The 26,867-nt window shown below is 33.8% G+C and overlaps 2 protein-coding genes across 3 annotated transcripts in view; one reads left to right on the plus strand and one right to left on the minus strand.

Moving 5' to 3' along the window:
• LOC118184902 (retinol dehydrogenase 12-like) overlaps positions 1 to 2,421 on the minus strand; it is a 152,647-nt gene extending 150,226 nt beyond the window's left edge. Inside the window, exon 1 of the mRNA XM_035354632.2 lies at positions 2,041 to 2,421. The gene's annotated coding sequence lies outside the window, so the exon portion shown is untranslated. The remainder of the gene's footprint in view (positions 1 to 2,040) is intronic.
• LOC146998292 (uncharacterized) overlaps positions 1 to 26,867 on the plus strand; it is a 135,693-nt gene that overhangs the window by 73,671 nt on the left and 35,155 nt on the right. Inside the window, exon 1 of one of the 2 annotated variants that reach the window (XM_085813931.1) lies at positions 2,717 to 2,803. The exons of the other annotated variant lie outside the window; for it this stretch is intronic. The gene's annotated coding sequence lies outside the window, so the exon portion shown is untranslated. Of the gene's footprint in view, positions 1 to 2,716; positions 2,804 to 26,867 lie in introns of those variants that run through there. 2 annotated transcript variants of the gene reach the window in all.

A 26,867-nucleotide genomic window follows, 5' to 3' on the forward strand; every position in this document is an offset into this window, starting at 1 on the left:
AAGCCACTGAGGGCCCAGTAGTTTAATGAGGTAGCTGGTAAAGCTCCAGGAACGCTCAGAGAAAGTGAGATAAAAGTGGGGAGACCATTGTCTCCTTTACTGCATGCGCGCCAATCTAATGAAAAGCCACGAGAGACAAAAGTTATGCCGAACAAGAAAACAAGTAAACATAGGCAGTTAAAGCCAATTACGAAGTAATCGCCTTAGAGATTGCGAAGTTGTAATCGAGTACCAACTGGTCTGATCAAATTATCTTCTGGAATGATATGGAAACTAAAAACTTCTGAAAAATTTGTAGCATCACAGCTAAGATCCGTTTAGAGAAAAAAAAAAAAAAAAGAGCTTATTAAGTGAAGTAACGTGGTCTACTGCTATGGGGTCGATTTTCAAGTCGTCATGGATCAGTTTGTTTCAAATCAGGTAATGTGCAGTTACAATTCTTCTCAGAATCTTATTCTGTATTACCTGAAGTTTGTGGAAATCTGCATTTGAGGCTGATGCCCAAGCTGCAGATGTGTAGAATGGCTTTATAGTGCTTAGGTATATCCTTCTCTCTTTGTTGAGAGACAGCCCAGAATAATTTCCAATGACTACAGAAATTTGGTTAGCGATACCCCAGGCTTTTCCTATGACTATAACAAGTCCATGTGAGCCTTTGGCTAATGATAAATCCTATGTAACTTACATTATTTACAAAGTTCACAATTTCACCGAATAAGTCTATTTCTTAACTTCGAGAATTCTGTTCTTATATATGAGTAATTTGTATCCTGGTCGGAGCTGACGAAAATAGAAAAGATATTAATCGCAAAATCGAATTGAAAGCATTTAGTCAGAGTTTATAAACATCCTAAAGAGATTTCAGTCAGTGTTTATGAATTATATTATTTTATTATATCATTTGGGGCAATTGCACATAATGAAGAAAGAATTAAATTATTTTAATTTGATTTTTTTTTAAGTTTGTCGCCAAAAATATTAGTACAGTTAAAGTAAAAGTTAATCCTTCGCAGTTAGGATTAAAATAGCAAAGAAACTGAGTTCACCAGAATAATATTTCATTGAATCTTCACTGATCTTCATGGCACCTTCATGCGATAGGCGACCTCGCCTCTGCGCAAACCTACTACTATACAGATATATTTGAATAGAAAGAATAGAATTTGAATAGAATTAGAACAGATATATTTGAAATACTTGGGATGCTTTCATGTAGAACATTCTATGCAAAATTAACCAGTATAATGAGTTACGTATTACAAAACCGTAAATTCTCAGACAAACCTGTTTGTTTCGGCTGTACAGGGTATTTTGCAGCTTTACCACTCGGCTACAGTGGTATAAACAAAAGTTTGATGCCTTATATGTGATTCCCTTTTATTTACTGAAATTTATTAAATCGGGCTTAGTGCATGTTCGATTCTTAAGGAATTGAATTCGGAAATTCTCTTATGAAAAATTATTAAACTACTTTGAATCGCAATATCTCAAATTCAGATACTATTAACCATAGGAATACTTTCTGTGAGTTTTCTTCTGTGAGTTTCTGTGAGTGATGCCATTGATATATTCATGGTAAGATATCACGTAACGTAGTGATTTAAAAATTTTAGAAAATCTCTGCAGCGAACATTTTTTAACGGCAAAAGTAAATTCTAAAAATCTTTTGAAACTTAAAGAAAATATATTAAATTTTCAGCGAGATCAAAATTCCTATTTAAAGAAGAAAAATTTTCAGTTAAGAAAGAGTCTTTTCGAGGATTTTCAGCTTCTTATGGCAATTTAAAATCCGAAATGTATTGTTTGAGAAAGATGTAACTGGACATAATGGAATCCGTATTGAAAACCTTTTTTTTTTTAATTTCAAAAGATTGAAGACTGAAACCAGCATTTTCTGTCATGATAGATCTTTCACACTAATGGCGTGAAGGGTGAAAAGAAACAGATAAATAACTTAATTGTTTCCCTCGTCCTGCGTTTCATCGTCAAAGAGAGAAGTCAAGCTGCTTTTGAGGATTACAGAACATCCTACTTACTTACCACGACTGTCTTGAGCAGGTGGAACTGTGATAAGTTTAGCTTTGAAAAACGGAGAATTAAAATTCTTTCTCAGGATCCAAATAGCAAATGAGTGCACATAAGAAGGTTAATAATGCGTCAACTCTATTGTTCCGGGCAGACCATTAGAAGAGAATCTCATGCTTTCCACCCGGGGAACTCAAAGCACGCGCTTGTTTCTGTCTCTTTGTGCCAAGATCCATTGTTTCCTGACTCGAGGGGGGTTAGCAACCCCTGTCTGATTACCAGAACTCTCCTCTCAGCGCCATCAAAACCAAAGTGTGACTCCTCAGCAAAAGACCCCTATTAAAACGATTGTGTTTGTACTAAGTACCTAAACATTAGCAAGTCAAAGGCGGGATTTATCACAATATGGTTACAACTTCTGCTTCTATTTGCATCCATTTCCTTTTGTAATAGCTATATTAACGATTTTTAAAGCGAAAATAAATGAGCTGAAGAAATAATTACTTTTAAGTACAGTTGTATATAATTAAGTTTAAAACAGATAGGCATTTCAGGGTATGTGAACTTCCGAAAGGTGTTGTACGTAAATACAAAAAATTCTGATATTCGTAAGAATTTACTCTTTCAGTTAGTTTTATCATTGCGAAGAAAAGGTGATTTAAAGTCTTTATTTACATTTTAATTCCTTTGTTTTTCTAGAAATTCAAAGCAGTAATCTTTACAAAACTGAACTAGAAGCAGAAAGAAAAGGGGGGGACAGGACTTGTTTGTGTGAAAAGTAAGTTTTAATAGTTTAAAATATTGTGAGTTTCTTTAAAGCATATGTTTTTTTTTTTTTTTTTTTTTTTTTTTTTTTTTTCTTTCTTTAAATTTATTTATCGTATATACCCACGTATAAGTCGAGATATTTTGGACCAAAAAAAGACTTCAAAGTGGGGGGTCGACTTATACGTGGGGCCATAAAAAATTAAAAGAATCGGAAGTTCAAAAATTTCTTTATATAATGCAGTTGTTTTCTTCCCGCACTCAAATTGGACGACTTATCAAATAAGTCACTTACTTGAAGTAATTTCATGACTTAAATTATGTGACGAACTAATCACTGAGTTTCATAATTTAACTAGAGTAAGTTTCGATTAAACCAAAGAATTTTCAGGCCCCGAACAACCGATCAATATAGAGCAATAAAAAATTTTCGCCAACACGCCAAGATTAGAGAAATGCAGATAGTTTTTAATGTACGTATAAGTCTTTATAATAGTTATTGTTCATTCATGAAATACTTTTGTTAACAGGCGTACACGTCTAGTAGTGATTGTAACAATACAGAGTTCGAGACTTAAAATAAGTATGACGAGCCAATGACGGCAGAAGAGTTCTAAGAAATGTTTGTCGAATCTCACTATGAATCGGACGTTGAAGGATTTTGATTTTTTTTATTTACCAAGGTATTTTTTATCGTATATTTACTTTTTTTCTCAGATGATTTTGAATAAATGTAGTACTTAAAAATTTTTTTTATAAGTTTCTCGATCGATTTCGGAAGTGGGGGGTCGACTTATACGCGGGTTTTTTTATTTCTACGAATTTTTTATGTCGAAGTGGGGGGAACGACTTATACGCGGTATCGACTTATACGATGGTATATACGGTACTTATTTTTAACTTCCGTAATATCTTCAAAATCTGCAGCGAACTGCAGCAGTATGAAGATAGTTTCTGCATTCTTTCACAGAATGTGTGTTTCACATAAGAATGAATGCACGATTACAATTGAGCTTAATTTCATACATACAAAATAAAAGTCATAAACTATTTGTCGCAGAAATGTCATGATTTCAAAATAATTAAAAATACTATAGCGCGTAAACTTCAGATTACAGTATAACGCCTAAAATAAGGATTTCATTGAAATTCTGAAAATAATTAAATCGTATAAAAATTTAGAACATGAAAAATGTCACATGAATGCTATGAATCCTCTCCCTGACGCTCCTTTTCATAGATAACCATCTCTGGAAACAATCACAGAGCCTCAGAATATAAGCAATCGTTGTTAGTCATAATTCAAATAATATTCTTTAAGAAGACTGCTTTTTAATTAGATAAAAAAAAAAAAAAAAAAAAAGACAGTAGGGCGATTATCAAAACTGCGAATTTCGTTACGAAACTAAATGTTTGTTCATGCTGTTACTAATCTTCCTGACCTGAACAGGCTTCAAATCAAGCCCACGAATTTATCGTGCTCGTGAAGGTGAGGATAACGTTTATGATTGAGCAGTTTCATTTCACTTTTGATGGAGAATCCGAGAGTCTCCTGTCCGTCTTCCGCTTCCATTATTCTCTCGAGGGATCGGCTTGACGGTATTCTAAGTGCCTTCATGCCGCAAAGTCAGTATGCATTTACAATTCGGCATGTTTTTTCTTTTTTTTTTTTTTTCCCGGGATTTGAGCTAGGATCTAACGATATTCACTGCTAACTTATACACGTATCTTTCTTCTACCTCTAGTTAGTCAAGGAGATTTTCGGCTCAAGGTTATGTTAAGTGCCCTCATTCTACAAAGGCACTATACGTTTACAAGCTTCCATGCCTTCTCTGGGAATCGAATCCGAGCGAAATTTTTTTGGCAGCTGTAATTGCTAACCACAAGATAAAAAATTAAATAAAGTTTAAATTGACAACTAAAATTAACTGTACGTCTTAAATAAATATTCTAAAGTATTCTCTTCGGTTCTTACTGTAGTGAAAAAAATAAAAGAAAGAAAGAAAATTTTTAAAAAAGTTTAATGGAATAAATTAACAGCAACACAACAATCCAGTTCCGTACTTTTGGAACTTTTTTCATTCATTTCCCTTTTTTATGATCAAGATTTTCTTCTCGACCCCAAATATCAGAATATGAAGTAGAGATATAAAAATAAATATTTTCTCATAAATAATTTATTTCTTTGGTAAACATTATATCTATGAAAAGAAATAGTTTTACAATTTGTTTTAAATATGCAAAAATTAATAAAAGAAAATCACGTGTTAATGAAGGGAATGTGTTTGTTTTTCTTGCATATTAAATCTTGGTGCAGTGTTTGACACTGCTGAACGTATTTTCAAAGTTTTCATTATTGAACTGTATATTTGGATTTAATAAAAAAAAATTTTTAAATAAATAAAAATCATAAAGATTTCAGATTTTAAATTACGTCCAAAGGGGCGTTTTTTTAACGTTTTGTGAGCTACCTTTATTTATTAAGTATCATGTTCTTTGCACTTAAAACCATAAAATTCAGTTCAGTATCAATGTCGCAAAATAATTTTAAAATGAGCATATCTTTAGGTTAGGTTATTTAATAACGGCAAAGCCTCGAGGGCTATCTGCCTAAGGGAAGGGATGCCTTCGTGGAGGACTTTCTAAGGGAAACTGGCTCGTATACACGTTACGTTTCGTGGGGAAAACCACGAAAACACTCATGCAGCCAGCCCGTTCGCGGGATTCGATTCTCGGACCGAACTACCAGTGCTCAGCGACTTTACCGCTAGGCCGCTGGTGGGCCTGAGCATATCTTTAGAATTTCCGATATACAGTTCCGCGCCCACTGGAGATAAAAAAGTTTTTTTTTTTTTTTTCCCGCCGTAGAATGTTGCCTTTGCTGGGTTTTAAATCATTGAGTTTGTTACTCAAAAATTTGTTAAAAGTTTTACAAAATAAGAAATCGATAATAAAACAAATTCTAAATTTCAAATTTGGTCTTCCACATGCCCATAATCATAGGAGGATTACGTCATTCAAAATTCGATGGCTCTATGTACCGTTGTTTTATCACAATGCGAGAAATACACATGCATTTATGCAGATTTTTCATTATTTAATTTCTTCAAATATAATGCAAGACTTTAACATTTGGTGGCAACAGTTTGAAAAGTGAAACGGACATTTATAGTGATTCAACACAAAATCGCAAAACTGAAACAATAGTCCTTCAGGGACAAAGCCGAAAAAGTTGTTTTAGGTGAGCATGTCGTGCTGAATGGCAGAAACACATTTAATGCCATTTCAGAATTAATGCGAAATTGAGTTTTATCTCTGATCCAGAATTCAGTCAAGTATTTTTGTAAAAATTAAAATTTTAAACTTTAGTAATTCAATTGCTCAAATAATACTTCTTGGGGTTTATAATGGCAGGTTATTAATCTCATTAATATCAAGCAAAATGGTTTTTGATACAAGATAACATTTTGAAATCCAAATTCTAAATAAAGGCTACGCAAACCTGTTCAAGGTTTACAACTATTTTTTAATTATAAAACTGTCGTAAGTTCGATTGTCTTTTAAATAAAACCTCCAATTTTATCATCGAAATAAACATAGTGCTGCTTTTTCTTTGAAGAGATAAGCTGAGATCAAAAATATCTGACCAATAGCACAGCTTTGACAACCATAAATCATTTTATCAAAGAGCGGAGCGGCAAGATCGGGGTTTTGTTTGTTTAATGGTAAAAGATATAATAATTTCGTCTTTTAATAAAATAATATTATTAAATTTTGCTTTCTTGACATCTATTTTACTTCTGCGTGTAATAATAAATTTTTGTATTTGGAGTCCATGCTTACAAAGATTTGAAAATAAACGGCTGTTAGGAGTACGGCTTTTTATATATAGCTAATGATTTTGACAACATCCTGAAGCACATCATTTAATTCAGTTACTATTTTTTTTACTCAAGGGCCCCTCGGTGGATCAGGCAGTGGTGTAAAATTTACATCATTATTACCAGTAGTTTTAATTAATGATTTAATACCAATATTTTCGCCTGGGACTGCTTTCACACCATCTGTGCGTATTCCAATGCATATTGTTTCCATTCTAAACGTTCAGTTTTAAAAAAATTGGTCACCTTTACTGTCTTCCCCTCTTGCATGTTCATCAAAAAACAACGAAATAATAATTCTGCATTGATCCTTTTTTTTTATTAATGTATCTGACATATGCTAATAACTGAGAAATTTTTTAAATATCAGTAATTTCGTCCAAATGAATTATAAATTTTGGACTTCCCTTTAGCCTAGGTATATATTGCTCGAATTGGTCATTGCTAATTTCAGAAATTCTGTTGAAGACAGTATCGCTTGGCAAAAGAATTTACCAAATTGTATCGACATATTTACTTCCGTGAAGTATTTCTACTAGTTTAATAGCATCAGGTAATACAAGCTCAAGGGTGTATAGCTTTTAATTTTTAACCATGCATATGAAACTTCGTACGACGCGCGCAAATATTTTTCGCTAACAGTCATTAATTTCTCAAAATTTGCTTTTCTTTATTTGATGATTTTAGCAGTTATTCGAAATATTCTATAGTTTTATTGGCATACAAAGGCTACTTGGATTCACGATGTCTTTTTAATGTGAATGGTTTTATACTCTTCATAGCCGAAACATTATTACAAATTAGATGAAAATTACCATCTCAGTTGCTGAAACTACAACCAAACTGCAGAAATGTCTCATCATATTTTGTTTTCATACCTTTGTCTCTTTTTCAATACTCGATCCTACTTGAAAAGACATCGTAATACTGTCATCTGCTTCACTGCGTTCATTACGCAAGTTCAAGTAATTTATCCATGGATGAAAATATTTTACTTTTATTCCTAAAATATAAATAGAATAACATCTCTGATGTAGTCTCAAACGTAGTCCAATAAAACAGTAAAATACAATTCTGTATTGTTTCTGCGAAATAATACGCTCGTTGCAATGAAACAGAAACAACTGATTACAATCGAAAAGAGTTATCACTGCAATAGCCACAGCAGCGCTGATCTTATTTTCGACTTGCCTGTGTGGTATATTACGTTTACTGCGCACATTTTCATTCTTCAAAAAACTTTTGCACCGATACTGTGATGCACATTGCTATCATGATGAGCTTACTGGTGGTTTTGAATATGTAAATATAATTTACAGTTCAACCTGGCCAGCATATTATGATTTTGTAATTACTTTGTGCTGAATATGTAATATATTAAATTAAAGAAAATGAAAGTACTGCAACTGATGTTTTTTAGTTTCATGTATCTGAATTAAACTTTTGCGACCTTAACATTTCGCTTTGCAACCCGATTTCGGAAACGTTGATCTAGTAGAACCTTTTCTTATGTTTTCACGCATGATGCAAGATCGCTAATTCTATCTATTGGTTGCTCTAGATTACTAAGCTAGACACCCCGACACTATAATAATATCGATCAAACACTCGACTTTTAAAACAATTTTTTCTGGCTTCGTACTGAACAATCTAATAGCATATTTATTAAGCAACTTTTTATTTACCTTTCCTCGCCGGCCTACCAGCATCGTGCTTCCTATACTGCAGCTTCTTTCCCTACCAAAACTGGCAACAATCCTGCTTCCTGCAGTTATATCAATCTAAGGAAAATTCTAAGCATGTTCATTTTAATAATGACCACTTTGTACGTTAGCAGGAAATGTACCCAAATATGGTTGACCTATCGATGATCGTGTGGATAAGAGGTTCGGATTCAAGCTAGCGATCTGGTAGCACAGTGTTTCGTGGTTTTCTATGTGTAGCATGAATATAAGTCAGATTCCATCTGAAAATACAAGACGATTTCATTTAGACAGCCTTCCAGGACGTCATCCATAGTACAGCAGGCAATACTTGAGTGACTGCTTTAATCTATTAACAAAAGAACAAAGCGTTGTACCACCAAAATACCATGTCTAATTACAACCGCATGCTTTGTTACGAAGTCAATGAAGACAAAGAATTCACATTTTCAGTGTGATAATGGCAGATTATCATTGTATACTTTACCATTATCAGTTCCCAAAAGCAACTATGGTATTAATACCAATCACCGAATTTAAATGTGACTTCAAATATTTTAAATACTGTAACTAGCTTCAAAGTTAAGTTTTTAAGGGTCAGATAGCAGTCCATTCCAAAGTAATCGAGTTACAAACACCTTTAACGTGCTTATTTTAATTATGCTATAACGAAAAAAAGGTTCTTCTATAAACAAGTAGCATCACTTGAGGATAAAAAAAAATCAATTGAATCCCACCACTGGGTTGAAAATACTGGAAACTGGCTGTTGGTTGTGGTTATTGCAAATGAATTGGATTGGACTATTTAATTACGGCAAAGCTTGTAGGACTATTTTCATAAGGGAAGTTCTACTTCCGTAAAACTGGCTCCTACTCACGTTATACATGAGGATGCTTAGGAAAACTCCATGCAACCAGGCTCATCGCTGAGAATTGAACTCGGCTCGAAATATTACTGTTTAGCTATATTATTCACTCCACTGGTTGTCCTGCTACAAATGGTAAAAGCAATCAGTCTGCAGGCAGGACTTTCCTGGAAATGAATATCACCTGTCCGCTATGAAAGGTTTACAAAAGAATTAGGTGCGGAAAATTCAAGTTGACAACACTCTGCCTTTCAACAAGGAAATACTAATTTACTTGGACATCACGTCTTAAATTATTAAAAAATTATTTATCAAATACTTTAGTATTATTAAAGACTTTATTACTAACTTAATAAACTTTATTAAAAAATTAATTTTAAAAATTAAAATTTAAAAAAATGATTAAATACTTTTGTAGACAAACATAGTTGGTTTTATTAATACAGAACCCACGCAAACATACAATTGAGATAACTAGAAATGTAACTTGTTATTCCTGAAGAATTTTAGAAAATACTTAAGAATTTCATCGAAGTTTGGTGTAATCAATATAACGAGATATTTAGTGAATGAAATCGGACTCATTTATAAAAACTGTTAAATAATAAAGGAAGATCTCGTAAGAAGAGAAGAATATTTATAGCAAACGCTTTTTGGAAGTAAGAATATTACAAAAATTAACATTTTTTCATTTACCTCTGCAAAAACGTATGAGAACATAAAATTGAGTTTTTGAATTTTCCGACTGTCGTACTCTGTCTAATCTAATTAGATTAAGGTGGCTCAGAAGCCGCGTATGGATTGCAATGCCTCATAATACTTTTGTAATTTGTTTATTTATTTTTTCTTTATTTGAAAAATCAAAGATTCATTATCCTCACTCAAAACAGTATACCATTGGCACTTCAATGACCGCAACTCTGCTCATCAGACTACGATTCTCCGTCAGGAAGCATGCTTTCGGCAACATTAATTCAGTCCGCGATTAACCAAGAATGGATAGAGGGCGTTAGGTTTTGAACTCCGGAATTCATTCAATGATTGAGAGACAGGATTAACTGACAACCTGATTCTTAGGCTCTACTTGTTCTCTGCTTGTTCCTGGGCGATCCCATATTAGTAAGTCCAATAAGGTAGACCTTGATGTTAAGATAATTTTGATTACGATACACCGAATTAGTCCAACTGATTTTAACTGACTTGATAATGATTATAAAAATTTCTCATGCGATACAAATTACCGAAAATCTCATTAATTCAATTTTTGAGTAAGGATATATAAAATACGCTAACTACGCAATACCAAGTTTTCGAAAATGAATTTTTAAAGATATTATTTAGGTTAGAAAAACATTAATTTGAAACATTGGTAAAATGCGTATTTGCTGAGATACAAGACTACGAAATTTTGTATTCTTTGAAATTTAATTTCATACGATCTTCAAATCACTTCCCCTTTCTCCAACTGATAGTAGAGGATACCATTCTGACAATTTTTTACAGTTTTGGCTTTACATATCATTGACATATTTGTCGTAGATTGAGAAACAACTTATTGATTAGAACTTTCTTTCGTAAAGAAACAGTATAGAATTTTATACTTTTTTATACATTTATTAAATGTTCTCACATGATCACAATTAACGTAGTCTTAAAATCCTATTATTTCATTCACATTTAAAGCTGAGGCATGAAGTCTATGATTTACTGCTCAAACGATATTTAGGCCATGTTTTGTGAAAAGTTATATAAAAGTAGTTAATCGATATATATTGAATTAATGAACTGAAATTCATTGAAATCGAAATAAGTTTCCTAATACATGCGCGATAGTTACAAAGTAAGATAATAATAACTTATTTACTAAAGTAATATTGATTATATTATCTCCTAATAATAAATTTAGCAGAATGTATGAAACTCAGAATGAAGAATGAATGACTCTAAATGAAGCAACTCAGAAGTATGAAATTTAATCCCGAAAATAACATTTTTAAGAGAACTTGAATTTAATTCATGAAAAATAGAAATGCAAACTTTTAATATGAAAATTAATTAACCAAGCAATTATCGTCATTGATCGGAAATTGGTTGATATATATGCATAAATATTTAACGAAAAGATGTTTGGTCATATTTTCGGTATTCACCTTGGCTTCACATAAATACGGTAAATTTCGTAAGCATCCTCCATGATTTCGCAGGTAAACAGTACGTCCAAAATTTGTAGGTCAGCAATATTTGTTTAATTATGGGAAAGTATGCGAGGGCTATCTACCTAATGGAAGGGATGCTTTCGTGGAACTCTTTCTAAGGAAAACTAGCTCGTATTCACGCTTAACATGGGGAAAACGATGAAAGTGTCCCGTGCAGGCAACTCCTTCGCAGGGATTTGAATCCGGATCGAATTACCAATGTTAAGCGATTTTACAGCTCAGCCGTTGGTGAGCCTGGCAAATTTAAAAATGATTTATTTTATGATGCATTAATAATCTTCCTATATTAATAATTATTATTCTTTATTTACTAAACTCTTAAAATTTTATTATTATTAATCATTAAATTAAATTATTATACGATGTCGTACTGTTATCGTGAAATATTTGAATATTTCTTCGTTAGAAGGTTTGGGCTTCGTAAATGAAATGTTTAATTTTAAAATTTGTTTCAGTTTTAAAGATCCTTACCTTCAATATATAAACCCTAGCAAAATGTCATTTTTATCTTCTCTTTATTCTTCTGAATTAGTAAAAAACACTTGATATTTTGAAACCAACGGGAAAGTCACGAATTTTCTTTATGAAATTTGCTGCAGAAACTACTTCTCTATCTAATCCCACACCACTTTTTTGTCTGTTTTCCTTTTCTAGAAGTATACATTTTTTTCCCAGTAAATAAAGATTTAAAAAAAAAAAAAAAAAAAAAAAACATTAAATTTGAAAATGTTGATATCTCTTTTTTAACACTTAATATTGCAACACATAGTAAATAGTCATTGCAAGAATAAAATCTGAATATATATATATATATGTTACTTGTACGTTAAAGAGAATTTCGACATCATGATTTTACATCAATATGGAAATTCATTTTAACATTTCTCTCGCTTTCAAAACGGAGATATTTTCGGTGAATATTATGCGAGAAGTAAAAAGCCGTAAATGTTAGAGACGCTAAAACGGTCTCCCTCTCGAAAATACCGTTCGAAAATATTCTAGTTATTTCGTAGGAATTTCATTTCTACAGTGTTATATTCCTTCTTCCGAACTTCGCATTTTGTAACCCGAAAACTCCGCTGCGCCTCTCATTTGAGCGACGGTATCAAATTTGTGAGATATATATCATTCCTGCGCTTTAGTTTCTTAAGTCTTTTTTTTTTTTTTTTCTTTTTCTTTTAGCATCAAAAAGAATGAATATTCTCTTCTGAAGAATATTTCCCACTCTTGGCTCTTTATCGCTGTCGACAGCGGTTCAAAGAATTCTTATTTTGTTCTTAGTGAATTCCAAAATACTATTTTCCTGTACCATAATGAAGTAACAAAGGAGATTGTTGATTGTTTGTATCCTTTCAAATAGTCTGTTAAAATTTCTGAATTATTGAAAATTTTTTCGTAGTATGGCGGATGCAATTTTTCGCGAAATAATTATATATTGAGCTTAAATTACGTAATGCAGAAAGAAACTATTAAAAAAGTATCATCTAAAAAACATAGATGACCAACATTTTGAAACACTTTCCATTAAATCTTTGAAAATTACTTTCTAGTCAACATGCTGTGTCGGGTGACCCAAAACTGAGGAGCCACATTATCCCACAAAATGCGTGACAACAGCCACATACAGAATTGAATATTTATGAATGCCCGAGTACAAACGATATTGCTACCGCAGTTCCTAAAATTACGTTTACATTGAGATATTTATCAGGAACAATTATGAACGTAATATTTTAAGTCTATTTTTTGTATAATATTGCATCTGTATTTAATTTGATAGATGTGGTAAGGCAAATATACCGGTCGTCCGCTGCTGTGGTTGCTCGTGGACGACCACTGCTGAATCGTCATACAGCTGTCCCAGTAGTTTTAAATGCTTTTCAAAGTCGTGAAACAATGCTGTGAGCAATCCCAAACTCCACAGCCACACTTGTCATACTTCGACCTTCCTCAGTCTTCCCAATGATTCGACCTCGAGTAAAAGCATCCAGATGTCGTCCAACAGATTTATTGTTCGACATTTCACATTGATGCATCAACTCGACGTCGTTCAAACTGATACATGCCGTGCAATAGCTTGAGTGCAATAGCCCAAAATGCTGAGCTCACGCCTCCCAGCGATCTTTATACTCCTCCGACACTTTCATGGAGGTAGGAAGTTAGACTTTCTTACCTCCATGGACACTTCCCCAATTCATCTAGCTGCATATATGCGCATGTGCTGATGCACCTGATCCTAGTCGCTCTCCTGATTACTCTCAGTCCGCTCGGCCTCTTCTTTCCGCTGATAAGCTAATTTTTCACACCACTTCGTGTTTCGCCGTCCAGAGTGGTCCTACGACCTACTGAGCCGAGGAAATATTGATTTAAAATTTTATGGAGATTCTATTGTAACACGGAGGACTTTTGAAAAATTTGATTAAAGTTTGATTCACCCTACTGAGACAATTTTTATTCCGTATTATTTGGATGCTCCACAAATAGGAGAAATGGACATTTATACAGATGGGTCAGGTCTGGGAGACGCCACTGCTTTCGCATATGTTATATATTATTATGGAACAGAGACTGAGAGTAATAAATTTAAACTTAATATTTATAACTCAGTTTATCAAGCGGAAGCTGTGACTATTTTATACCCATCGAAATGGATTAAGAAGAATCTTAAAAAGCAGTATGAAATACATATTTATGGTATTCTATGGACATTTTAGAAATGAGAGGGCGGACGCACTGGCCAAGGAGGCAGTTACCTATGTTAATGCTCGTGATACTGATGTACAAGATCAACAAGAAAAGCTGTGACTATTATTAAAAATTATATTTATGATGATTGGAGGGAGAAATGAGAAAGATCTGATAGAATAAAGGTTACGTAAAATTTATTAAACTTAAAAAAATTCAGACACTGACGGTAATCAAATCATTACAGATCATGGCCGTTTTTCTTTCTATCTTAAAAGGTTTAAATTGCAAGAGTCTGATTTCTGTGATATCTGTAAAGAACCGGACACTGGGGAGCATTGTGTGGAAATATGTAAATATTTTACTGATATTAGGAATGAGTTTAAGAAAATGATGTTTTTAATATATATGATATATTAAATGATTTTAGAAGACTGAAAAAATTTGCCAGGAAAATAATATAGAAGATTAATCATGATAAGCTTGCAGTGGAGATTTTAATTTTTATTTTATTTATTTAATTATGTTTCTTTTTGCATCTGTGTGTGGATATGTGTTGAGTGTTTGTAATTTTATGTAACTTTTTTTACATGAAGACCTTATCTTTTTTTTTTTTTTTTTTTTTTGTTGAGTTAGTTTATAATTAACTTCGTTATTTTTGGTTTTGCTTCTTTTTATTTTCTCTTTTCTTTTACGTTGTGCTATTAATTCGGCAAATAAGAAAATATTATTATTTTACATATTGCCGAATGTATTTGTATTATTTTTCCTTGGTTGTCTTTATTGACTTTTTGGTTGCTTGGGAAAGGAGTTTTATTTCACGGAACTTTATTAGATTAGTGTTCCTTTACTATAGATGCCTTTTTTTTTCTTTTGGAGGTCATGGCCGGGTTGCTGATCGTCCTTCCTTGTAGTTTGCACTTACGAAGTTCTGGATGGTCACTGAGCCGACGGTGTTCTCGCTCTGTATTATGCATATCATTCCGAAATAAAGATCTTTCACTGTTCGTTGCTGTCTCTCTATGTTTGCTGAGTTTCACTATTTTCCTCCTTCTTGGTGTTGCATTTTCATTGTCGGATAGTGTATAATGGTACATACACATCTTTATGAATTTTGGGCCAAATCGTACCGTATTAATATCAGCACGTCAGCATTGTAACGCTTAGTGCATTAGAATTGCAATTTCTTATTACAGCACAGTATTGCGTGTATTGCATTAGTATTATAACAGCATCATAACAGTATTATAGTACTTGTGCCACTGTACAAGTATATCGACAGTGTGGGAGTCTAAACGTTTTATAACAGTATTTATTTCATGTCAACCTACATCATTGACTAGGTATATAAAGGTGAAATTCGCTACCCAACCGGTATAATGGTTAGCATCGCTGACTGCCGTGCCAAAGGGCCCTGGTTTAAATTCTGGAGAAGACATGGATGTTTGTAAATATATAGCGTCGGTGCAGCATGGCCGCACTCTAAATATGCGGCTAGCCGAAAGTCCTCTCGAGTGGCTTGGTGGAAAGGGAGAGGGGTGGAAGACCCTCGAACCCTTTCCCCTCGGGGTATTCTCCATCAAAACTGGGGGTTGAACTGAGCTAAATCGCACTGTCACCTGTGTGGTGCTCAAGGTTGTTGCCAACGACAGGCGTAAACTAGCGCTCCTTGCCACGAGGAATTTCGTGGGTTTGGACTGATGTTAACGGCCGTTCCCACTGGGGTTTATCTGAGTTAACGGAGACAACTGACGTAGCCGACCCGTCTGCAAAACCAATTTTTTCCCATAGGGCGACAAGTTGAAAATCGAACTATAGGCATAGCGGAGCTTGTCGACACATGAAACGGACTCCGTTAGCTGAGATAAACCGTAGTGGAAACGGCTCTTTTATTGTCAGACAAGTGAGCATAAATAACAACAACAAGGTGAAACACTCTTTTTTAGATCGGCTGGCAAAATATTTTAAATTATAAAATAGATTTTATTTTAAATTATTAAACAGATTAAGACACAATAACACGCCGAACAAATACTAATTCAGAAGTCAAACAACAAAAATCAGCGTTATATATTCAAATTTTCACAGGACTAGTTTCGATGGTTTTACCGAACCACCATCCTTAGCTGCAAAAGCGCAAAATGCGCTGAATTAGTATTAAACAGATATTAGTAATAAATTAATCAATTAGACCGAAAAAAACTACAGATTTGGAGTTTATATGCTTTCATCAACGATGCAAATTAATAAGGCTAGGTGAAACGTACGATGAAAATTATTGTATTCTCTAACTGTCTGTATAAATGTAACTGAATAATACAGTTACATTTAGATAGATAATTATAGAAACAAAAAGTGCGCCTAAACATAAGGATATCTTTCCAAAGATCTCTGAGCAAAGATTTCTGAAACCACTGATATGATGAACTAAAGCTCCCTTGTAAGAGAATGGAGGAGAGCCGTGTAGTTGAAATATACTTAAAATATTATTTCGAAATTTTAGCACAGAGTACAAAACATGCTAAGAAACTGCAAAACAAGTAGTAAAATATTTTATGTTATTTTAAACATCCAAATTGGAAGCAATTTCTAAAGGAGGCGTTTTCAAACTATACATTGCTTTTTTTTTTAAATAAGGTGTGTAGGCCCTAGATGTTATACTACCAGTCTTATTAAGCTTTGTACTATGTTTATTTTGTTATTTATTTTGCTTTGATTAAATTGATTATAGCAAAAGCAAGCAAAGGCTATTTGCCTCAGAAAAGCGATATTTTAGTTGGGGGGGGGGATTCTATGAGAGGAGTCGTATTAACGTTACACATGGGAAAAAACACGGTAACTATATCTAGCCCTCATTCTCAGGGATTCCAATGCGCAGGGTTTAACAATTTTATTTATTCGGCCATTACTCTGTACGTTATGTATTTCATTATTATGTACTATTACTTTCTGCTTAATGATGTAAACGTTTTCGTTTATTGTGTTAGTTATGTTTGTTTTTGTGAATTGTAAAATAATGCAGAACCTACGAAGATCCATTTGTGACCAGTGCCGTATCTTGTACATAGTTAATAACACTTAGATTAATCTTTTCGTTTTTACAACACACTAAATATATTACTTACACTTTGTGCCAAAAAAATAATAACAATATCAACAGAACAGAATGGTTGATTGTATATAATTCGCTCTACTGAACATCCGGCCTCTCCCGCCCAAAGCGAACTAGCTTTTTTTCTTCACCTAGAAGGCGCTACTTATTAAGATTAAAGTTTACGAGGACCAGAAAAGGAATTAAGTAGAATGTTCAGACGCATTCGGATAGCAAATGACCTGGTGCTCATAATCCATCATAATGTATAACCTAACAGTTGATTATTAAAACTAGAAAAAAAAATACAAAAACATTAGAACATTTGCATAACAAAATAAGTTACTCTTATAAACAAATGTTCTTAAAGGAAAAAAAAGGAAAGGATTAAGAACATTATTTCTAAACTATCTAATTTCTGTAACATTACAAATATTATTTAGCAAAGTAAAGAAACATCTTGCAATATGCAAGCTTTAAAGAAAATAAGAAAATTAACAAAGCAGTCTAAATGACTAAAATTAAAGTCTTTATGACTTGTCCATACCATCAAGTATCTAAAACTTTTTTCTTGTCTATGAAAGAAAATGGGATATTCATTCTTTTACCAGTCTGAATAAATCATCTATCTGCGTTACCCATATTGACTTCTTCGCAATGTTTCATGTCGATACTGCATTTTTGTAAGACAAAAGCCCAACATTGTAGTCTAGATCAGCGTTTCTTAATCTTCTTTAGTAAGTGGATTCATTTTTAATGTCTATTTTTATCGTGAAACCTCTGGTTTGTTTCAATAGTATGAGTTTAATGCAGTATTCTTTAAATGCATTATTTGCAAAAAAAAAAAAAATATTTCAATATTAAATATTTGTAAAGAACCGGGCATTGCGAAGGATATGTGCATAATATATTAATAATAAATTATTATTATTAATAATAATAATAAATTATTATTATTAATAATAATTATATTATTAATAATAATTATTATTAATTATATTATACAAAATAATATTTAATTGCTTGAAAATGCAATTTCAAAATTAACCGAAAAGTTCTTAAAATAACGCATTCAAACAGGACATTTAAATTTCAATTTTAATGAGATGAGTGTAGTGTTTTTTATTATCGCAGATATATTTAATATTAGGCTTTACGGGTAAAAGTTAATTTCTCAAGTCAGTTTCGACATTAAGTCTGTTGTAGTAATTACTTTTGGTCGACACATAAGCTAGGAACCCTGTTTCTCACATAAATGTAGCTGGAAACAGTTAAAGCGCCAACATAACCTTTTCTAACAATTGAGGATGTTCATCTTTTAAACTGTACCAGAATTCCACTAAGGGCATTAATTTAAACTTTTCTTGCAACGATGATTCAGATTGTTATTTCAATAAAATTACCAGTTCATAATTACCAGTTCATAAACTACCAATTCAATAAAATACCAGTTGCTGTAAAATATTAAGAAACAGAGATTGATACTGCTTTTAAATGATTCACTTTATTCACTATTATTTTAAATGATTCACTTTTCCCTAAGTGATCTTAATGAAGTGTTTTGATGATACAGTTTCCAAAAAAGGTGTCTAAGATTTTGAATTTTTATTTTGCTGGAAACGCCTGAAAATAATAACAGTTGTTTCAGTTGCTACTTCTATTCTATCTGATTTCAGTTGCTATTTCTATTTAAGAGTTACTTTGTTATAAAAGCAAAAGTGCTGAGGCTACTGTGGGAGATCTTCCTCAGGAAAAAAAGGAAGACAAATCAAGTCGAAAATTCTGACAGCCTTTGTTCTGCAATATTATTTATACATTAATTTATATTCTTTATTATCTTTTTATATTAATTTATATTCTTTATTATCTTTATATATTAGTTTATATTTTTTGTTATCTTTATATTTTAATTTATATTTTTTATTAGTTTAATAAATACATCAGTTACTAAATCAAAATTGTATTATCAACTGATTGAAATTTTATGTTTCTCTTCCGTGATATTAAGGTTTATCCTTCTAATAGGTATGTTTATCCTTCTAATGGAAGACAAAGTAAATGTGTTTAACTTGTTGCTGTAACTTTTACTGTAACTTTATCGCATACTTTTATACGGAAATTGTTTTATTGATTGCTTGAAGAACCATGCATGTATTTCCTTTCACCGAATGAAAATATGTTAAGCAGAAATTCATATCGTCTCAGAGACTTAACTGAAGAGCAGTAAAGTTGAAAATGTTAAAGTTCGATCACAAGTTAAACAAGATACGAATTTTGAAATTTCATAGCAACTGTCATTAAACGAGAATCCTTTTGTGCAGTAAACTCAGCATACTAGATACTTTCTCAAACTTTTCCTGTAGCTTCTTTCTAAACAAACTAAAATCCAGATGTATCGAACTTCTAGAAGGAACTACGCTCCCACTGGTATCTGAAATGAACTTTCTAATTACACGCGGAATTCTGCAAGACAAATCTTCAATCAGCTATCCAATACTACTTATGCCTATTAACTATAATTGCTACATCATGAACTTTCTACTATCTTTTCGTTTTCCTCGTCATCACTGCTCTTTTTAGAGCACCTGTATGCTTCGCATCAAATATTGCCATGTTTATGCTATTACAGGAAAAGATATGCTCACTCCTCACATGTTATACACAGGGTAAGGCTGTAGCCTAGGTACCTGCTCTGTGACTGCGTCGCTTGATTAGAAAATACAGATGTATCGAAATGAAGACCGATGCTATAACGCTTAATGAGAGATAGAAGAAAAACTCATAACATTTGTTTCGTGCCTAGAGAAACGTGTTTTGAATACCATCCGCACATTTTTAGTTCTTCTGATTTTGTATATCGTAAAGTTTTCGTGGGAGTAGTTGTTATAAAACAGTCACTGAACATTTCTATTGCACTACTGAAACTCTTCATTTTTAAAGTAGTAAATCAAAATATCTCTTTAATTAATAATAATAATTAATGCATTTCTAATTCAATTATGTTTTAAAAATATTTATGAGCTGTATTATTAAATACAGAAGACTGCCGGTTCTCGCAATATTTCAATATTTTTCCCGAATACTGAATTAAAATTAGAATTGTTAATAATCATGCAGCTGTATCTAAATTGTTTAGTGAAAAAAAAATCGTTCGTCTCTCACAAAAGCTGAAAACTGTTTATCTTAGAGAGAAAGATATATCGGATGCACCGACACTACAGGCCTAAAACTGAGTATCCTGTTTCAGACAGTTAGACAACGAAAAAGGAAACAAAAAGTTTTATAACGAAATTAAAAGTGCTACTCCAGAGAACCTATATATAAAAAAAAAAAGAAAAAAGAAAATAAAATAAAAAGAAAGAAAGAACATAACAAAAACTCACTCACTCGCACAGAAAAAAGCCACATGATATTAAATGAGGTAAGTATGGCTACCTTATCTCCCCATCATCTCATCTTGTAGAGACATAAGGTATTTTTTTAAAGCAGGAGAGATGAAAAATGAGCAATGTCCTCGCAGGGACTCGAACCACGGACAGTCAGTCTCGAATACGCGCCGAGTGTGCTGATCACTACACCACGAAGGCATGGTAAGAAGGCGGAAGAAATACCTCATAATCTCTATCATTTCCTCATCTACTGCTCTCTTTCCGCTTTCGGAAATACTAGTAGTCGAATCAATAAAACCGCTAGACACTGGTACCTCAACTCGGGTTCCTATCCCATCGAATGTTCTGGCTGCATATATTTTCTCCACATGTAAAGCGAATACGAGTCGGTTTTTCGAAGGCATCTCTCCTTTTAGGCAGCTACCCTTTGATTTGCTTTGTGTTAATCAATTAACTTAACCTAATATATTAATTTTTGTGGCAAATTTTGATTGAGAGCTTTCGAAAATGGTCTTTGTTGCAGATATTCACCGAATACTTTCGCAGATGACCTGTATGGTAGTGAGACAATTATCTAGTTAGAAAAGAAAATTCAAGTTAACTATACTACAAAGTCGAAGGTAGGATTTTCAGCTCCCGGGCACAACTGAAAATTTTGCATCGCCTTCAGTTTGCTAAGAATGGAAAAAATTTAATTCTCAGATTCCATAACATCAGTTTGTAGTCCCTTGGATGGTGCGCCCGAGGAGCAGATGCCTTGCCTTCCTCTAGTTGCACCCATCCATCCATCCATCCATCCATCCATGTTGCTATGGCCGGTGTGCAGCTAGCAGATGCCGCTTTACCGGCTCCTGATAAGTGGTGGCACCTGAAAACAGTCGTTCTTGCAGGTAGGTGGTGGTAACTAAAGGTCAAGAGAGAAGGGGGTGACCCTGCGTCACAGTGTGCGAATCAGACTAATTTGGAGAGCGCGGTGGTGAGAAAGCGTTATCCATTCCTGATAAATGGGCAAAGATTGAAGAGAAACTACATAGAATAAAGCATATGAATAAATCAAATAAAATAGTAAATAAACATAAATACATGCATAAAATAATAATTCTGGGATATATAAGAATACAGCATACATAATAAAATAGAGTTCCTAAAAATAAAAAGAAAATTAAATATAATACATATGTACAACACAATTAAAAGAAATACTTGACATGTAATAATAAACGAATAAAAAGGCTGGAATAAATGCATAAATCTGGATTAGTATATAAGGATACAGTTGCAAAAGAAAATATAATATATACAGATACGTACAAGTAAAATTAAGTTGGAAAATTTTGGTCACAGAGGTGGGCCGCCCAGGGCCTCAGATCTCTGTCCTCAGATAATGGTGTATAGTTGAATACTTGGAAGTGACTCATGAAGAGACAGTTTAGTGCTTTGTTGAAAAATTTATCATTAGTCTTCAAGATGTAGTCTTTAATATAGTCAATCTTTAAGTCATTATGAAGAGTTGCATTCGAAACATAGAAGTGTGCGTCAGTGATGAGTCTTAGAAACTTGTTTTTCACTATTTGAATTTTCTTTATATCCTTATTTTTGACGGTAGCCCAGGCAGGTGATGCATAACAGAGGGTGGGTCTAATGATGGCCGTGTAGATATGCTTTTTACTTTTAAGATTTAGATCAGAGAACTTTCCTAATAGAGGCATGAGATTTTTCATATTGCCATAGGCCTTGCCTTTAATTATATTAATATGATCTGTCCAGGTGAGTCGGTTATTAATGGTAATTCCAAGGTACTTGGCTTTATTTACTACAGGAATATTCTTTTCGAAGAGCTTAAGGTCGTTGGTAATGATTTGGTGCATCTTTCTATTTCGACTTATAATGAGAAGTTGAGATTTTTCAGCGTTAATGACAATTCTCCATTGCTTGCACCAATGTTCAATGGAGGGCATGATATTTTGAAGTTTTAGTATTGCTGCATTGGGGCTAAGGGATTTTACTGCAAGAGCATTATCATCCGCATAGCAACCAAGGAATCTATTTATCTCGTTGTCTTGATTAGGAAAGTCGGAAACATAAAATAAGTAAACAATGGGACCTAGAATAGAGCCTTGGGCCACAGAGGCACGGATGTATTTGAAATCGGAATTTTCTTGGCCGAAGGAGACATAAAATTTTCTATTTTTAATAAAAGAGTATATTAACTTGGTCATTTCCGGAGAGAAGTTGAGTTTGATCAGCTTGAAAATGAGCCCCTCATGCCAGACGCGGTCAAAAGCTTTGGCCACGTCAAGCATGAGTAGTGCAACTTTCTGATGGTTGTGCAGAGCACTGCCAATAAATTCGACTAAACGGACAAGCTGCTTGGTGGTGGATAAAGTTTTCCTAAAACCAAACTGTTCTGGAGGAAGCCTGCTGATATATTGCTGCATTCTATTAAGAATGATTCTCTCTAAGATCTTGCCAAGTCCGGGCAGTAGGCTGATGGGCCGATAGCCGTCGGGAGAAGTGGAGTCCTTGCCTGGCTTGGGAATGAGTATGATTTTAGCAATCTTCCATTTCATAGGAAAGTAGGACTTGTCCAGGGATGCGTTATAGATACTAATGAGCTTAGAGATGGTACTATAAGGCAGATTTTTAATGGCGATGTTATTTATTTCATCATAACCAGGAGCTTTTCTATTTTTAAGATGCTTAATAATATCAATGACTTCTTTAGGATTAGTAAATTCAGTATTAAGTCTTGCGGTGGGGCTATTGATGTAATCCTGTACAAAATACCTGACATCGTACGTGAAAGCAGGATCTGAAGGAGTCTCATTCAGGATAAATTGTTTCTCAAAATGTTCCGCCATCAGGGTAGCTTTGTCTTTATTTGTGATTGCAATCTTATCATCTTTTTTGATGGGTTTGCTTGCATGGGATTATTTCTGAGTCGCTTTGCAAAGCTCCAGAATTCATTGCCGGGTTCGTTGAATCTTTGGATTTTATTTTGCCATTGTTCATTCTTGTAGTTATTTATATTCTTCTTAATTAATCGATTAATTTTATTGAGTTCGCATTTAATATGAGGGTCCCAAGATAGGTTCCAACGTTTCCTAAGCTTGTTTCTTTCTTTGATGAGAGTTCTGATGCTGTGGGGGAGAATCTCTGGGAATTTGTTGGCAGGGATCTTCTGCGTAGCAAAATTGTAGGCATCTTTAATACTATTGGTGAGTGTATCTATAGCGACTTCAATGTCATACATAGTTTTGAGGCTGCCTATTTTTGGTGGATTATTTTCAAGAAATTCATAAAAATGTTTCCAGTCAGTTTTATTGATAAATTTGTCATTAGCAATTTTTTTGGTTCCAAGGGTGGCAATTACTGGAATGTGGTCAGAGGTGAGATCTATAGTAGATTCAATAAAAATAGGTATGGAAGAATTAGTGAGGAGAATGTCTAGAATATCTCCTTCTCTGACATTCTCAGGAAGGTAGGTGTAATTGTCTGGAGCATATAAATAAACAGGATGGTTTGTAATGAAGTTTTTGAGTGCAGTACCATTGCTGTTGGTCTGTCTGCAGGCCCAGTCAGTACTTTTAGCATTGAGGTCTCCGGCCAGAAAATTAATGTCATCAGTACAGAGAATGTTCTTCAGAATTTCTTCATCAAGTGGGTTATGCGGTGGGTTATAAAGAGAGCTAAAGTAGGTAACGCCGTATGAGGGCAGTAAAACAGAAACCGTGAGTAATTCATGGTTGTTTGATCTATCTTCTTTAATAAGGCAGGATTGCAGGCAGCTTTTGACAAAAATTGCAGTCCCTCCACCTCTATGACTAAGCCTGTCGCACCGGTAACACCGATAATTTGGTATATTCATCCGTTTACTGGAATTTGCATGAGTTTCGGTAATTAATGCAATATCGATGTCTTTTGTGAGAAGAAAATTTTGAAGCTCCGGAATTTTATGTAGGATATTGTTGGCATTCCAAATCATGATTTGTATGGGCGCTTTAATAAGAGTGTTAAGACCCATTATTTAAATTGGCATTAGTATTCTTCTCCTCATTGGTAGTATTAATCTGTTTAATTTGTTGGGTGATTTGCAGGAATCCTGCGCTTTTAATGATGGAAACTAGTTCAGCGAGATCAGAGAAAATTTTCTTCGCTTCACTGATGGTTTCATTGAAAGTACCAGAAGCCAGGGTTTGTGCATATGATTTACCTTCAATTATGCGGCTTTGAAATGTTTTTGGTTTTTCTTGTTTTGGTTTAGGGAATTTAATGCACCCTTTAAAACTGAAAGTATGATTTTGACCGCAATTGGCACAGAGCAGCGGTTTGTCCTTATTGTTTTTGTCAGGGCAGTCTCGAGATTCATGCGAACCTGCACATCTGACGCATCGAGGTTGGTAATTGCATCCGATCTGAGTGTGGTTAAAGCCCTGACATTTGAAACATTGTAGAGGGCCTTGCCTACCTTTGTACTCTTCTACATTAATTCTTAATCCACATAAGTATTTTGTTTGATGAATTTCCTTAGAGGCTTCATTTTTAGGTAATGTTACTAAAAATAAGGGGAGTTTAGTTACTTCACCATTCCTTCTTTTAGTCATTTGTTTAATTTCCTCGGGTTGGAAATTAAGTTCCTCAAGTTCTTCTTTAATTTCTTCAGTTTCAGTACTCCTGAGGAGTCCTTTGATAACTATTTTAAGTTTTCTATCTTGGGGGAGAATGTAGGAGTGATGTTCCACCCTCAGATCTTTAAGTATTTTGACCATTGCCCTATAGGTGTCAGGGTCTGTGGTGGTAATTTTAATTCCATCAGGAATACTATTGCCTATAAATTTGAAGTTTTTCTGGTTGAAAATATTCCTAATTTTACTATAAGAGTATTTATTCTCTTTAAGTATGATGGGAGGTAGTTTAGTAGATTTGTTTTCTTGATTTTTATTATTAGATTCAGTCGATGAGTTTTCAAGATTAATAGTAGTTTCTTCCTGATTGGTAGTATCCATGAGCGGATTATCCGCTTGCTCACTGATGGTTTCAATACAAGATTGTGTGGCGTTGCCGTTAGTTTGGTCTTTAGTGGTATTATTTGTTTCCTGGTTTTTATTTTCTTTTTGTTGTGAAGAATTTGTATGCTTCATGCTTAGTTTAAGTTTTTTTGCAGCTAAGTGCGAATTCCGTATTCTAATCGTTTGATCACCTCTGCGTTTACAAGTGATATCTTCGTCCGAAGATATATCCTTATCAAGTGTTATTTCGTCATCGGTGTTGTTGGGCGAATTATCATGCAGTTTGATAGGGCTGCGGCCTCTATCATTATCTGAAAGGGAATTGTTATTAACACATGAATCAAGATTATGGTGTGCATTAATTTGCTCTTGGCATTTTTTAAGATTCTCCTCATTGAGAATCTTAATCATACCCAGAGAGCTAATGAGAAATGAATAAAATTTCTCTTCAATATCAGTAAAGGATCCATTTAATTGTTTGGATTTTTCAAGTTCTCTGATTTGTATATTATAAAATTCAATTAGCTTCTCAATAGTTTGATTCGCATCCATCGTGACGCTTGGAAGCCATAAATCCTGCGCCCCGGAACCGGACCCACACGACGGCGTTCTGGCAGACGGATGAGCAGGTGGAAATCTATCAGGCCCCTGACTCACTCCTAACTAAGTGAGCTTGGGGGTAACTAGATAGATTAACAACCAAATCAAAATTAAAAATAGTAAGCGCGCCGCAAAACGCAGTCTAAGATAAGCAATGGCATAAAAGAGTTGCAACAATCATAGGCATAATCCGGCAAGACGCGGTGGCTACTGAGCATTCATTGTGAAAAGAAGTCAGTAAGTCAGAGATCGTAGACAGATAGCGTCAGACAGGGAGATCTTATCAGGCAGATCGATGTCGGATCGGTGGCAGGCACGAGACCAGCACGACGTCTTTACCCTTTGAGATTTCCCGCTCTTCTAGTTGCACCCATTGGAGGTAGGAAGTAAGATGAAGTAGCCCTAAACAAGTTTCTCCCGTACCCTGCTCTGAAGTGCCGGCGATCCCTACGTGGTGACCAAAACATTGGGTCGTTTACCATTGAGTTCAATGGGATTTGACGCGTTCGGATGTAAATATTTTGTAATTACGTCGTAAATATACATATAAATGTATATATTCACCCGAAAGTTTTACATAAAAATATATATGAATATAATTTGAATGAAAATTATATGCATTATTTTTAATACCCAC

Source organism: Stegodyphus dumicola, chromosome 3 (genome assembly GCF_044657685.1).
Source record: "Stegodyphus dumicola isolate Sdum_Otavi_A_Nest chromosome 3, ASM4465768v1".
NCBI lineage: Eukaryota > Metazoa > Arthropoda > Arachnida > Araneae > Eresidae > Stegodyphus > Stegodyphus dumicola.